Source organism: Mesocricetus auratus, unplaced genomic scaffold (genome assembly GCF_017639785.1).
Source record: "Mesocricetus auratus isolate SY011 unplaced genomic scaffold, BCM_Maur_2.0 Super-Scaffold_100020, whole genome shotgun sequence".
Lineage (NCBI taxonomy): Eukaryota > Metazoa > Chordata > Mammalia > Rodentia > Cricetidae > Mesocricetus > Mesocricetus auratus.
The window spans coordinates 30,098,698-30,113,943 of NW_024429201.1; the positions used below are offsets into that span (position 1 = coordinate 30,098,698).

Consider the following 15,246-nt stretch of genomic DNA (forward strand, 5'->3'; position numbering starts at 1 on the left):
TATTCTTATAATTAATGGTTCTGAGATACTTTTAATGCACCTGTTAGCCCTAGATTTAAAACTTCAATAATAGCTATCTAGGAAAACATGTTTTGTTTGTGAGTATGAAAGCATGGTAGGAAAACAAAGACGAAATAAATAAAATTACATCAAACTAAAAAGATTTCCAGAGCAAAGGGTTTATGAGATTACTAGCAAAAAATATTGTATTTTCTGCATGCAGTGGAAAAATACTGACAACATCTATCTAGTATAGGGTTCTTCTCCAAAGAATGTATGACTTTCAACAAGAAAGCAACTTGACTATTTAAAATGGCAAAATAGCTAAACATGCAATTCTGACCAGATGAACATTGGTTCCTTGTGCCATAATTTTTCCTTAAACATGCTTCTTTCTGGTTTCAGTATAAGCTTACCTCTTGTTCATGTTTTATACTTAGCTATGTAATAAATTATTTAGTGTCAGTTTCTGACAGAAGACCAAGATCTCACACAGAGTGAATTCTTATGTGTCTGTTTCCCTGCTGTATCTAAAACAGATTGATCCCCAGAGCACAGTAAATAAAGAATTTTTGTGGGAAAAAATAGATCAGACCCACTAATAGAAATATAATCTAAAATATACATGTTGTTTTATTTTGAGAAACTATTTTTACCTAGTTTAATAATTGATTTATCCTTGAAGAATTTCATAAAATATTATACAACTGCACATACATGTAAACATATCATATTATTTTAAAAATTTCCAATATTTGAATTCATTGAAAATAACTGTGTATAACAAAGCAATAACTAGTATTAGAATATTCTGAAATTTAAAACAAACACACTGTTTTTTCTGTTAAAACCGCTATTGATATTTATTCTATTTAAATGGTTTCTCATGTGACTAAAGGAATAAACATTTCTGAAAAAAATCAGAAACTATAAAAATTATATTTATAAACGACATGGAACTTTTCGTAGGTGATATTAAGTTACCCCTATTAGAACATTGGAGTTGGAAAATGGGGGCTTTTTAGATCACATGTAAGTAATATCTGATTTCTTCCTAAAGTTTTAACATAAAAGTCATTGAGGCTCAAATCCCACTAAGAACTTCAGTAGTAGTAGGTCTCTTCAGGAATCTGTATTCAATAGGGGGAAGACATTGAACCTACGTTTATAAACTGCTTTTGTTAGAAGGCTTTGTGTGGTACTGCTCAAGTGGTCCTCAGGTTTTTTAACTGAGATGATCATCATTCCCTAAATAAATAGGTAACTGTGGTGATAAAAAACCTAGTTGTGTAATCCATTGCTTTTAAACATAAAGTTTTAAATATGAAGGAAGAAGCCCATTGAAACAGAGATACTATTTATCAGTGATAACATGTAGTACATCAGCAAGGTTGAAATAACGAAAATCAGATTTTGCTTAATATTATCATAATTAATACATGTCAAGAATCATACAATTTAATGTAATATAGTAACATCTAAGAAGGAAGCCATTCAGATGAATATGAATATTTCTCTAAAACAAATACAAGTTGTATCATGTTCAATCATTAAACATTAAACACTAAAATAGATGGAATACCTTATTCATATTTATAATAGAATTTGTGTTACTTAATCATCTCATTTAAATTTTTGCAGAGAAAGTAAATGTTACATAAAATTATTAAAGTCAATAAATATATTCAAATACCTACATCAAATTTTAAAAAATACTGCACTAATTTAATAAAGGATATTTATGACTTTGTCATAGCCCCAGTCAAATATCTCAAGTGAGAATAAAACTAAAACACTTGACTTTTCTAGAAGGCCAGAACTAATGATCTGATATCCTATTAAAAAGAAAACCTCCAAAGTAGCCTGCTTAATTTTCAAATAATTTTTTAAATAAAATGGTGGGTTTTTTTCCATAGCAAGAACGTATTAGAAGGGGCAAAGTTCTTGAGGTAGACTGGTTCCCAATTTCAATGAAAGCACCATACTGATTTCCAAAGTGGTCGTACACATTTGCACAGCCACCAGCAGTGGAGGAGTGTTTCCCTTTCTCCACATCCACTCCAGCATAAATTGTCATTGGTGTTTTTGATTTTAGCCATTCTGATAGGAATAAGATGGTGTCTCAGAATTGTTTTGAGTTGCATTTCCCTGATGGCTAAGAATGTTGAGCACTTTCCTAAGTGTCTTTCAGCTGCTTTAGATTCTTCTATTGAGAATTCTATAATTATGTCTGCACACCACTTTTTAATTGGATTTTGATGTGGATTGCATTGAATCTGTAGATTGCTATTGGCAAGATTGCCGTTTCTACTCTGTTGATCCTACCCATCCAAGAACATGGGAGAGATCTTTCCAATTTCTTGTATCTTCTTTAATTTTCTTCCTTAAAGACTCAAATTTCTTACTGTACAAGTCTTTCCCTTGTTTGGTTAGCATCACCCCCAAGATATTTTATGATTTCATGACTATTGTAAAGTGTGTTGTTTCTCTGATTTCTTTCTCAGACCACTTATTGTCTGTATATAGCAGGCCTACTGGTTTTGGGGGGTTAAATTTGTACCCTGACACTTTGCTGAAGGTGTTTCTCAGCTGTAGAAGTTCCCTGGTAGAGTTTTTGTGGGTCACTTATGCAAACTATCACATCATTTTCAAATAGTGAAAGTTTGACCTCTTCCTTTCCAATTTGTATCACTTTGTCTCCGTTTGTTGTCTTATTGCTCTAGCTACAACTTCAAGTACAATATTGAAGAGATATGGAGAGAGTGGCAACCTTGTATTCTTCCTGATTGTCCAGAAATCATGTTGAATTTCTCTCCATTTAGTTGGATGTTGGCTGTTGGTTTGCCATGTATAGATTTTGTCAAGATTCAGCAATTCCTCTCTTGGGCATATACCTAGAGAACGCACATTCATACAACAATGATACATGTTTAATGATGTTCATACCAGTGGTTTTTAATAGTCAGAACCTGAAAGCAAACTAAATGCCCTTCAACTGAAGAATGGATAGAGAAAATGTGATATATTTATACAATGGTGTACTACACAGTGGGAAAAAACAATGGAATATTGAATTTCCCATGCAAATGGATGGAACTAGAAGAAAACTTCCAGAGTGACATAAGCCAGTCACAAAAAGCAAACATGGTATTCATTCTCTCATATATGGATTTTAGTCATAGAGCAAAGGATTACTTGCCTACAATCCACACTGCCAGAGGTGCTAGGAAACAAGGAGGATATCAATAGAAGAATGCATGGTCCCCTGAAGAAGTGGAGGGAGACATTCACACTTGAGAACATTAGGAGAATGTGGGTGGAGAGGATGGAGGTGGGAAGGGGAGAGAGAAAAAGAGGAGGAGGGAGCAGAACAGGAGGAGTGAGACAGGGGAGGAATAGGAGGGAAAGAAAGGAGATGCTTTGTTAAAGGGAGCCAGTACAGGTTTGAAGAGAGGTCTAGCACAGAGGACATATTAGGGTTTCCACAGTGATGACCCCAACTAAGAATCTAGACAGTGATAGAGAGGCTACCTTTGATGTCCTTATCCTATAATGAGATTGATGTCTACCTTGGTTAGCATTCCTACAGCCTTCACCCATAGCGGTCAAAGCAGAAATAGGCATCCACAGCTAAACATTGAGCCCTACTCCTGGTAAGCAGTTGCAGAGAGGGAGGAGAGGTGAGCAAATGAGCCAAGATACTGCTGGAGAAACCAGCAGAAACAGTTGATCTGACCCAATGAGAGCAAGGAGACCCTAGTCATAAAGCTGGGGAACGAGCTGGGGCCTGAACCAAGACCTCTGAATGTGGGTGTCAGGTAGGAGGCCAAGGCAGTCTATGGGACCTATAACAGTGGAGCCAGTGTTTATCCCTAGATCACAAATGGGTTTTGGGAACTCATCCCCAATGGAGGGATAATATTGCAGCCCCAAATGATGTTACAGAACTTGTTGGTCCCTGTGGAGGTCCTCACTATTCCTGGGGAGTGGGTGGGGGTGGGTTGGGGGTTTTAGGGAAGCATGGGATGATATGAGTGTGAAGGAATGAGGGATGGGTATGTAAATAAGAGTGCCTATGAAATAAATTTACAAAATTAAATATTTTTTTAAAAAGAGGGGCAAGGTAAATTTGATTATGTGGTAGATATAGTCAAAGAAAATGTGGTGTACTAGTATGTGTCAGGATGACTACAGAGAGCAATGATCTGCTTTAGATTTAACAATGTTTTTCTGGGAGCCATGTGACTTCTTCAGAGATAAGGCCTGAGAATACTTTAAACAAGTTCTCCTATTGGCAAGACCTAGAAAATTTTAACCCATTATTGTTAACGCCAATGGATAGTTTGCTGTAAAATTCTGGGCATGACCTGAGGAGCAGATGTTCTACCTGCTCTCCTTACACAAATCATATTTCTTGCTACCTCTAGTTTAACTTTCTTAGAGCCATACAGTAAATGGCTATTGCATTAAGAAAACTTTACAATGATAACTCTCTTTTGGGTAAGTCAAAGGATATCTTGTTAAAATTATACATGTACTCTATTTCAACTTCTAAAGCCTTTAATGTTTCACGTGTGACCATGAATTCAGGCTTCTTAAGAACAGGATTCTGCTTTTCCAACACAGCCTGTGGACATGCCTGAAAGAGTCACTGAAGTTCATGACAACATTACACATTTGCATAATTTCCTGGAAAGAATGATTATAACCTCCTGAGTCCAATAGCAATGCAAATGAGTAGATGATATCATGAGTTGAAGAAAACAGTTTAAACACAGGGACTGAATCAGAATCATAGAAACCCTCAATGTCCTCATTCCTATAACTGTAGGAGCCAACACTGTAGGAAACTGAGAGGAAGGGGACATGAGAACATGGGATAAACAGTGCCAACTACTAAGAGTAAGCTTTTTAGTTATGTAGTTTACAGGATAGTAGAAAAAACTTGGTATGACACCTATAGGATATAGAGTGAAGAATTATAGAATGATGAATAAATTGGTCCAGCCTTGGCTGATAAATTGATTGTTAGCCTTTAGATTGCCTAGATATAAACTTAACTATTAGAAGCAAAATTCCCTTCACATGATTCTGTAACTGCAAATGCTGTCAAATGGGTACACTGTCCTATCTATAGGTATGCCAGGTTAGAAAACTTCCTGGGTTGCTTGCAACATTACCCATGTTCCTAACATTATATCTGTGAATCAAGTAGGTAGTGGGTACTGGTGGGAAAATTGGGGGATGGATGGAGGATGAGGTAAGGAAAAACTGAAAATGATTGTAATCATTATTGGAAACTAAGGGAAGCAAGTATGATTGTAAAACCATTCATGCAAACTATTGAAATAGTATAAATAAAATCAGCTCAGGTTATCTGAGGTCATTTGTGTGAAATAGGCAGTCCGAGTTTTCTTCTTTTCCCGACTTCATACTTCATTCAGAGTCATCACAGTCATTAGGAGCAAGACTGTTCACAAGGTTACAAGAGAGAACTGGGAGAAAAATGACCATGAGTGAGCAAGTTTTCTATACACACACACACACTCACACATTTAAACATTTTGATGTTTGCACAAGACAAAATATCATGGATACATATATACACACACATATCCACAGACACAAATTATTTAGATCACTATATATGAGTTAAAATTACTTAAATCATTTTCATCAGCAATGTATCTTATAATTTTTACTGTACCTTTTACAAATTAAAAATCTTATGATAAATCCATACATTTCTGTCTCATCCTTCTATTTTCTATTATTGTTGTGCACGGTCTCAGCAATTAATGTTTCTCATTGGGGGAAGTTTTAAGAAAGTTTGAGGTGAAAGATCTTACATACGGGAGAAGATAAAAGTGCTTGAAGATGAACAGACATCCTCAAATTTGTAGAGGCTCACACATTTGGCAGCAGATCCCTGTAGTTTAGTATTTATTATATAATCTGCAGGAGTTTATGAGGCAGAATAGTGAAATATGTGTGAGTCTGCTTAAGGCTAAATATGATGAAGTACTTCCTCTAACTTCTAAGACTTATAGACCAATAAACTGATGTGTGAAGTATCATCATTAAAGAACACAAAATTCATCTATGTGGATGTCTAAGAAATAATCTGTTTTCAATAAACAGATTCAAACTATTTTGCACCAAATTTTCTTATTCTCTCCTCAGTGTATTCTTTTGATAATAGAAAGAATAAAGCGATTATCAACATCATCATAAAATCTGGAGGTTGACAGATATTTAAAGGCAGCTTTATTTGACAACATCAAATTATTGAAGAATTGACTCTAAAAGTCACACATCATCTCACTACTAAGAGATATTACTTTTAAATTTTATTTATTTCATTTTAGTATATGTGTGCATGTATGACTCTGTGTGTCTTTTTGTGTATGTTTGTGTCTCTGGGTGTGTGCCTGTGTTTTCAGGTGCATGTGTGGGCACATGTGTGTGTCTGTGTGTGTTTATGTTTCTATGTGCTTGTATGAAATTTTTGTGTGTAGGTCACAGTGCAACTTACTCAAAATAGATTTCTCTCCTGACATAGTCTTGTGTCCGTGGATTACACTCACACCATCAAGACTTTTGCAGGCATTTCTGCCAGCCCTGTCAGATCAGTGGCATCAGTGGCATACTTAATAGAAGAGTATAGCTCAATTTCCCCTGTTACTATCATGCATCTCAAAGAGTGAAAATTATCACCATTTTAATGCATGTTTTAATGGACAGGAAGGATGTGGTTCTCTCTTTTAAGAAGCAAAATACCATGACAGTGAGCCCACCCTGACACTGCCTGGAGTTCTGCCAGGACCCAGATACTAGGTAGCCCAGAATCTTAGCATAAAACCAAATACAACTGGAGGAAAATGTCAATGTAATAATAACCTAATGATACGTTGATATACTCATATATCAGATCATAGTTGGTAATTTAATCAGGGTTTCTAAATGATGTCCTTTGCCTTTGTTTTTGGTTACCTCAACAAGATACTTTGACAATGTGAAATACGATAAGAAATTTTATGTAAAATTGTTAATGATTTAGCTAGTAGATAAGATGTAACTAAAATAACAGCAAAACAGACATGATTTCTGAAAGAAAATACTATTGATACACAGTCCCTCTTCTAAATTGTGATGCACCTGAGGAGGACATTTAAAGCTTGTCAATCATCACATTTTCAAGTGTTATAACGTCTGTCTCTGCTGCCACAGCCTTGAGTGAGTGAGCAGAGTTTGACAGTTTTATGTGAATACTAGAACTGCAGTGAAAAATAATAAATCGTATCAAAAAAGAGAGTTATTGAAGGCCCTTCTTTTATAAAACATCAAATTGGATGAAGGAATTTGAGAGAATAGAGTTCAATATTTCTCCTATGTCCTGAAACTGGTTTTGAGGAATTGCTGAAAAAGTAGAACACAGACTATGAGACATGAAATGTGTGAATTTCTATGAAAGGTGGAAAGATATTTTTGTGAATTCAGGCTGCTAAGATGAGTTAAGGACATTGTCTCTAGAGTCAGAGTCCTCTAAAGCATTATGCTTTTCCATTATATGTGATAAGAAATCTGGAAGGTTGCTTCAACTATCTAAATGACAGCTGAGTATTTTTAAAAATACAGATAAATCAGAGAGGCCTACTTTATCAGTCTTTCTAACACAGTATTGAAGGACCACTACTTTGTGTAAGAGAATCTAAGAGGAAATTAAGAGTTTCTTCAGGAAATAGAAGTGGTTGAACATGTTAAGCTACCTAATAACCAAAGACAAACTTTATTTCATGATGTCATTTTGGTTCATATGCAGAGTTCACCAAAGATTCAAAACATAGTTGTTGTGATCCCCGAGGCTGAATTTTAAAGTACATTGACTAGACATTTCTTACTAAATGACCTGAATAAGCACAGATGGTTATATGACTAAATTTAGTTTTGCCTACAAGTACAAATATACTAGGAATAAAATCATGTGTTAAATCTGGTTGACCTTAATTTAGAGTTCTCAAAGTCTTATGTCTTCTGAACTCAAAATTGGAATGCAAGCTATGCTTGTGGAGTCACAATCCTTTTCATTAAATTAGGGAGGGAGTTATACTGGGGGTGGGATCATACATTTGTTCTTAAGATGAATTCATTTTCAGCCATCTTATTATAGAGTTGACATGTGATATGTCTCTTTTTCTTTTCTAAGTTATGTCAACATGTTCCATTCATGTTTGTCACTTATCTTCTTATTTTTGAATGTATGCATGAAAACACACATGTGTAAATGTATGCACATGTACATGTAATTTAAATTGTGTCAAAAAAGAAAAGTAAATAATAGCTGTCAGGTTGTCTTTTCAATATAACAAAATAAAATTTCAAATATCTATTTCAACAAAGCCTGTATCTCGCATAAGAAAAATATGCTAAGCCGCATGTTGGTGGCGCACGCCTTTAATCCCAGCACTTGGGAGGCAGATGCAAGAAGATCTCTGTGAGTTTGAGGCTAGTCTGGTCTACAGAGTGAGTTTCAGGACAACATCCAAAGCAATACAGAGAAACCCTGTTTCGAAAAACCAAAAAGGAAAAAAAGAAAAATATGCTGCAATTATCAAAAGAAATTCAAAAGTAAAACCAATAACAACAACAAACACAACGAACAATTTCACAAAAGATGATTCCATTGAGAAATGATTTCCATAGAGTCTTGCCAGTTGCTTTATGCTTATGGATCACTTTTTAGTACTTTCTTGTTGTTTATCCTGACTAAAAAGTACTCAGAATATAATTAGCTTTACACTTTGCAATATTGTAAGAAGTTAAGAGAGAGGTAGAGTAATGGTTAGTATTGATTGAAAATGTGACATTATTTAGTACCCGTATGGTCACACTTATGGGAGCTATTATTAACTAGCTTATTGGAATTGGGAAGACCCCTCTTAAAAGTGGGTGGCCTCTGAGAGAGAAGGAAGTCTTGCTTGCTTTTATAGCTCATTGGCAAGTTCACCTACCTTAGCCACAAGTTTATCTACTCTGTTACTGCCATCCTTTGTTGATATCAAATCCCACCCTGCTCAATCTTCTAACAATGCTTGAAGATCACAGGCTCTCCAAGAATCATGTAGGACTTCAGGGCCATTCTGGGACCACAGAATTACCCATCCTTGTAAACTGACCATCTATCTCTTTTCAGTCTCTTTAATGTGAAGACAGTAATTGTAAGCCTACCTGAATCATACCATGCAAGATAATCTAATACTACTCTTATTATATATACTAATTCTGTTGATTTTGGTCCTCCAGAGAATCCAAATAACATCTGTGACCTGAATGGCATAGTGGTAGTTAGTTGTCATCTTGGAAATAATAAATCTATAGATAAGGTAATTTGAAATTCCACAGGTACTGCATTATATATTCCTTGAGAAATAAATCATGCAAGAATTTGCTATTACTCTTTTAATTCTGATACCAAATGAGCTAAAATTAAATGAAGGAAGAAAACAAATATTTATTAATGAGTCTGACTTTGCAAAGTCCATTTGTAATAAACATTTACTATTTGTCAAGTAAGATCACAATAAGAAAGGCATTGAAATTTTAAAAACATATGATGCTTTTCCCTATTTCAGAAGTTTCTAATACCTTATAAAGTATATGTATTTTAATTAAAACTGTAATTATTGAGTTTATTAGTTGTAGATTGTGATGATATTTGTTTATTATGTAATAAAGCCACTGGAGATCAAATCTATTCAATGCCATGGAGCCAGACAATGGTGATACACACCTTTAATTCCACCAGCCACGCTAGTTAGATGTAGAAGCTGGAATGTGGTGGCACAAACCTTTAATCCCAGGAATCAGTAGATAAAAGTAGAAGGTTATAGGCTACCCAGGGATGTATTAGAGTGAATCAGTCTAAAAGAGAAACATCTCACACAAAGATGATCTCAGCATTTGTGATACCCTGACTTTAATCCCAGCTATAGAGAGGTATATAAAATAGGAGGAGGGCATTCAGTATTAAATCTCAGAGATTAATGCCCAGTCACAGTGAGGAGAGCACAGCAGTGTAGGATTCTGAGGCTTGGGGAAGAGCAGTGCAGTTTGGAGATGCAATCAGTGGACACAATCTCCTCTTCAGTGTGAGCATTGGTAAAGATGAGAAACTCTGGGGCTTGGATGCTTTGCTTCTGTGATCTTCGTCTTGAACCCCAAGGTCTTTCTCTGGGGTTTTATTATTCCTGTTACACTGTATGACACAATGACACAATGAGGTTTTCAATAGTGTCATTAATGATGTCCATTTCCATTGTGGTATAAAACTGAGTAATCTCTTCCTGTCTACCTTTACATAAAGAAGTCATCTTAATACCACTTCCTCTTACACCTCTTACACATGCTGAATATTCAATTCCCTTTGATATTTCCTGTGTCATATTTATTGAAAGTGGGTCAGAATTTACTTATTTTAGCATTATTTTCCATCTATAAATGGAAAAAACAACTGTGAATATGGTACCCTTTTTTAATTATTTCATTGCTTAAAAATCTATTATGTTTTAAAGGAAGTTTATTTGGTGTGGTTAAAGGTTTGTACATTAAATTCATTGATAATCTATATTGAATTTTATTTTGAAAGATAGAACAGATTTTTTAGAAGGTCAGTGGAGAGGTGTATATCTTCTGATTTTGAGTTGGCAGTAAAGAGGAATGATAACTTGAGAAACACTGAATATGATAGACTTTGAAGTAGGAGATATGGACTCTCAGCTATAATTCTACATGTGAAGTCCTTGGTTTGAGTGGAGCTTTTATGGACATTGATTCAGAAAGCTGAGTGTGTTATATAATAGTAAAGTGAGAAAAAGGGAAATGCTAACAATACCAGAAAAAGCCGGATACAGAGTGACAACCCATAACTGCATAACAGATGCTTGAGGAAAACTGACTTTAAATGTTGAAATTATTTTCTTATAGAAGTTAATATATTCTATGGTCTTAGTCTGAAAATAACACTGCATTGTATATGGGGAAAAACAAGCTTATTTAACCGATGAAACACATTATATGTGCTGAATTATTTTTAAGTGTAACTTGAAGTTTCCACAGGCATCAGTGCTAGATGTTGAAGTTTCATTGAATGCTCTACAGAAAATTCATGCTAGTAAACTAAAATACATACTCTTTACTTAATGAAATGATCCTAATTTTTTACTTAGGGGAGAAAACTGAATAACAGTCTCTACAAAATGCTTATGTCCTAATCCTCCAAACCTGTGCATATATTATATTAATAAATTTGTTGATGTGGTTATAAATGTAGAGATAGGGAGATTACTTATTTATTTTTGAGTAGATCTAACAAAACTTTCAGAGTCCTTATGGGAGGCTGGAATGAAACAATCAGAAAACATGGATTTTGAAGATCTTTATAAGTCAATTATGTTATTGAATATCATGTTTCTGCCCTTGCAAAAGAGAATACAAATGATAATGCTTAAGATATGGAGAAATGGAGGAGCTAAAGCCTCCTGAAAAACTAGGCAAAGCAAAGTCCTGCCACCCCCAGAAATGAAGATGCTAATAATACAAGTAAAATAATCAATTGTGTTTTCAAACAACTAAGATTGAAGTCAGTATATTTTTTCTTTAAGAGCAGCAAAATAATTAATAAATTGACATTTCATATTATTTAGAGAAAGATATTTGTGGCTCATGTATAATACATCTTTTCCTCCCTATCAAAATTCTTGGTAGACCTGAAATAAATGACATTTAACTTAGTTCATTTTACTGTGAGGAAACAGCTGAGCAAAAGCATCATAGAGGACAAAGATTTATTTGATGTATTTCCCATGGTTACAGTCTAACATTTAAGAAAACCCAAGTTAGAAACTTAAGTAGACTAGAGTAAAGAGGGTTCAGGGAGATCAGTGTACATCATGGAGTATCACATGTGAGGGTTAGACAAGGATATCCTGAGAAGTCATGGTAGAATCCATAAAAGTGAGATCTCCATTGCAATAGATACTTCCAGATACAGAAGATATGATGAAATATCTTACCAAGAAAGATTCAGATATGGAGTGGTCCTGGCCTAGTTTTAAAAGAGAATGGGTTTGATATAGGTGACAAGCTGCAGAAGTGAGGCTTCCCATTTAGAAGCTTGCATTCTAAACCCTAGATGACTGTCAAAGGTCTGTAGGATTTGGTTTTTCCTTACTGCATTTTGGTTTTGTGTTGATGTGGTTGTTTCTTGTGATTCCCACTCCTGATATAATATGCTGGAAACATTTTAGGCACTCAAGATAAGGAAAATGAAGAAAAGATTTTAGAGCCTTAAATTGGCCCATATTTTACATTTAATAAAAATATGAGACACTGCTTGCAAGAGATGTTTTCAGAAAAAAGTGTTTTTCTTCAAGATGACAGGAAATAGAATTGTGATAGTTAGCTTTGACTGGAAACCTGTCACAATGTAAGATTACATAAGACAGGGGTTTGAAAGAGAAAATGTCTACATTGGGTTGGCCTTGATAAATTTACTTAATAAAACAACCCAATACAGTTTGTTCTGCAGTCTTCCTTAGTTTATGTGTGTAACGTACTCAAAGTGAGCAGGGCATGACAAGATTCCTTTCCAATCTTGTATCCTTAACATCTTGCACACTACTACATGGACATTGCTTTCATTGTTAGGCTCTCATATCAACTTGGCAGGGCTCCTTCAATCTTAGCAATGTCAGATTGCTGTCCTTGTACATCACAGTAGGTTCTACTTCATTGGTGGTAACTTCTTTATCAATTACAGTTTCCTATTCAGATTCAACCCAAGTAACATCCTGTCCTTGAATTTCTTCTGTCAAACCAAACTGTGGCAGTGCACTAGTAGATAAACATTTAACTCTTAGAGCTGCTTAAACCAAGAGGAAGCTGATGTGTTCTGAAGTATTCTTTCGTGTTCTTTCTTGAACAAAGAAGTGTGTTCTCTAATCATTGAACAACATATACAATATGATATAGGAATATCATGAGAAAGTTTTCATCTTAATGAAAATTTTAACAGATTTCCAGAAAAAAATTATTATTTTTCTAGCAAACAAAACCATAAACAAATGATATCAACCTATGTTGTTGTTTTCAATATTTGTTGACTCATTTGTTTTTAAGTTTGCTTTCAAAGATGCTGCATTCTAATGTTGATATTAGATGCAATAATGACATCTTAGTCACATAAACACATTGTTGGTAATTGGCACCATGAAAACTTCACAAGGATGAAATAGGGAATATAGTTTAAAATAAAAAATATTTATACAGATCAGCTTATTATATATGGTTGCATGTAGATTCCAAAGCATAGGAATATTCTTTTTTTATTATTATTAATTTAATTTTAAATAGCTTACTTCACATATCAATCCAAGTTCCCTCTCCCTCCCCTCCTCCTGCATGCCCCAACATCACCCCCAGCCTCTCACCCTATCCCCACTTCCTTCCACATAGGGGATATCCAGAGTCTGTCATTTCACTCAGGGAAGGGTCCAGGCACTTCCCTAAGAGTCCAGGCTGAGAGATCATCCTTCTTTGTGTTATGGACACATGAACACCATTTGTATGACAGGGATAAATACTGATCTACTGCCCAGGGCCCCATAGGTTGCCCAGGCCTCCTCATTGACTCTCACACTCAGGGCATCTGGATAAGTCCCATGCTGGCCTCACAGGTATCAGTCTGGAGTCCAAGAGCTCCCCCTTGTTCAGATCAGGTGTCTCTGCTGGTTTTGCCAGCCCATTGTTTGCCTATTTGTTCATTGCTCTTCTCTCTGTGTCATTGGGTTCTATGGATTCAGTTCAGTGTTTAGCTGTGGGTGTTTGCCTCTGCTTCCATCAGTCACTGGATTAAGGTTCTAGGATGGCATATAAGGTAGACATCGAGTTCATTATCAGGAATGGGCATTTAAGGTAGTCTCTCCACTATTCCATAGCTAAGCTACACTTTTTTCTTAAGTGCAAGTTAAATTTAAACAAGTTGAGATGAAATGTGTAAGCTGATTGCAAATTTCAGTCGCAATGCCTGTTATTAACTTAGCTACAAGTTTTTTTTAATATGGAACACTTCATGAATTTGCATGTCATCCTTGCGCAGGGGCCATGCTGATCTTCTCTGTATCGTTCCAATTTTAGTATATGTGCTGCCAAAATGAGCAATAGCTACAAATTTTTTGACAAAAGTTCAGTAACTAAAGGCATGCTGATAACAGGCATTTACAGTAAATGCCATTATCACAAAAATAGTCGAAAATTTATTCATTCAATCTCAGCTAGGTTCTCATGACATGGGCAGAATATAGCCAATTTCTCAGCAAACATAGCTGCAAATGTCTTCTAGTCATATTCACTTTTAATACACTAACCCTACTTCTAGTTTCTGAATCTCATTAGCATTATCATTTCCCAGTCTTTAATGACAATGGTTCTGTAAGCTCTTCCAACATAATCAATTGTTTCTTCTGTGCAAAGTTACAAACCCTTTCACATAAAATTATTCAAGTAACATAAGTGCTGTTAAAAGGAAAAGGGGGACATAACAACGGACACTGAGGAAACCCAGAGAATCATCATGGCATACTTTGAAAATTTGTATTCCACGAAATTCAAAAATTTACAGGAAATGGACAATTTCCTGGATAGATATCACTTGCCAAAACTCAATCAAGAACAGATAAACAATCTAAACAGATCTATAACCCTTAATGAAACAGAAGCAGTCATCAAAAGTCTCCCAAACAAAAAAGCCGAGGCCCAGATAGTTTCAGTGCATAATTCTACCAGAAATTCAATGAAGAGCTAATTCCAATACTCCTCAAAATATTCCACACAATAGAAGCAGGAAGCTCACTGCCAAAGTCTCAAGCCACACAAAGACACAATTAAGAAAGACAACTATAGACCAAATTCCCTCATGAACATCGATGCAAAAATACTCTATAAAATAGAAGCAAATCGGATTCAAGAACACATCAGAATAATCATCCAACATGATCAAGTAGGCTTCATCCCAGGAATGCAGGGATGGTTCAACGTTAGAAAATTTTTCAATGTAAACCACCATATAAACAAACTGCAACAGAAAAACCCCATGATCATCTCACTAGATGCTGAAAAAGCCTTTGACAAAATCCAGCTCCCCTTCATGATAAAGGTCCTAGAGAGATCAGGGATAACATGAACATACCT

General features: G+C 35.2%; 1 non-coding gene across 1 annotated transcript; it reads right to left on the bottom strand.

Annotated features, from left to right (window-relative positions):
- Positions 1-14,110: 14,110 nt before the first annotated feature.
- Positions 14,111-14,217, bottom strand: LOC121133221. Its single transcript, XR_005870015.1, has one exon. It is a non-coding gene; the product is annotated as a U6 spliceosomal RNA (small nuclear RNA).
- Between the last annotated feature and the right edge of the window lie 1,029 nt (positions 14,218-15,246).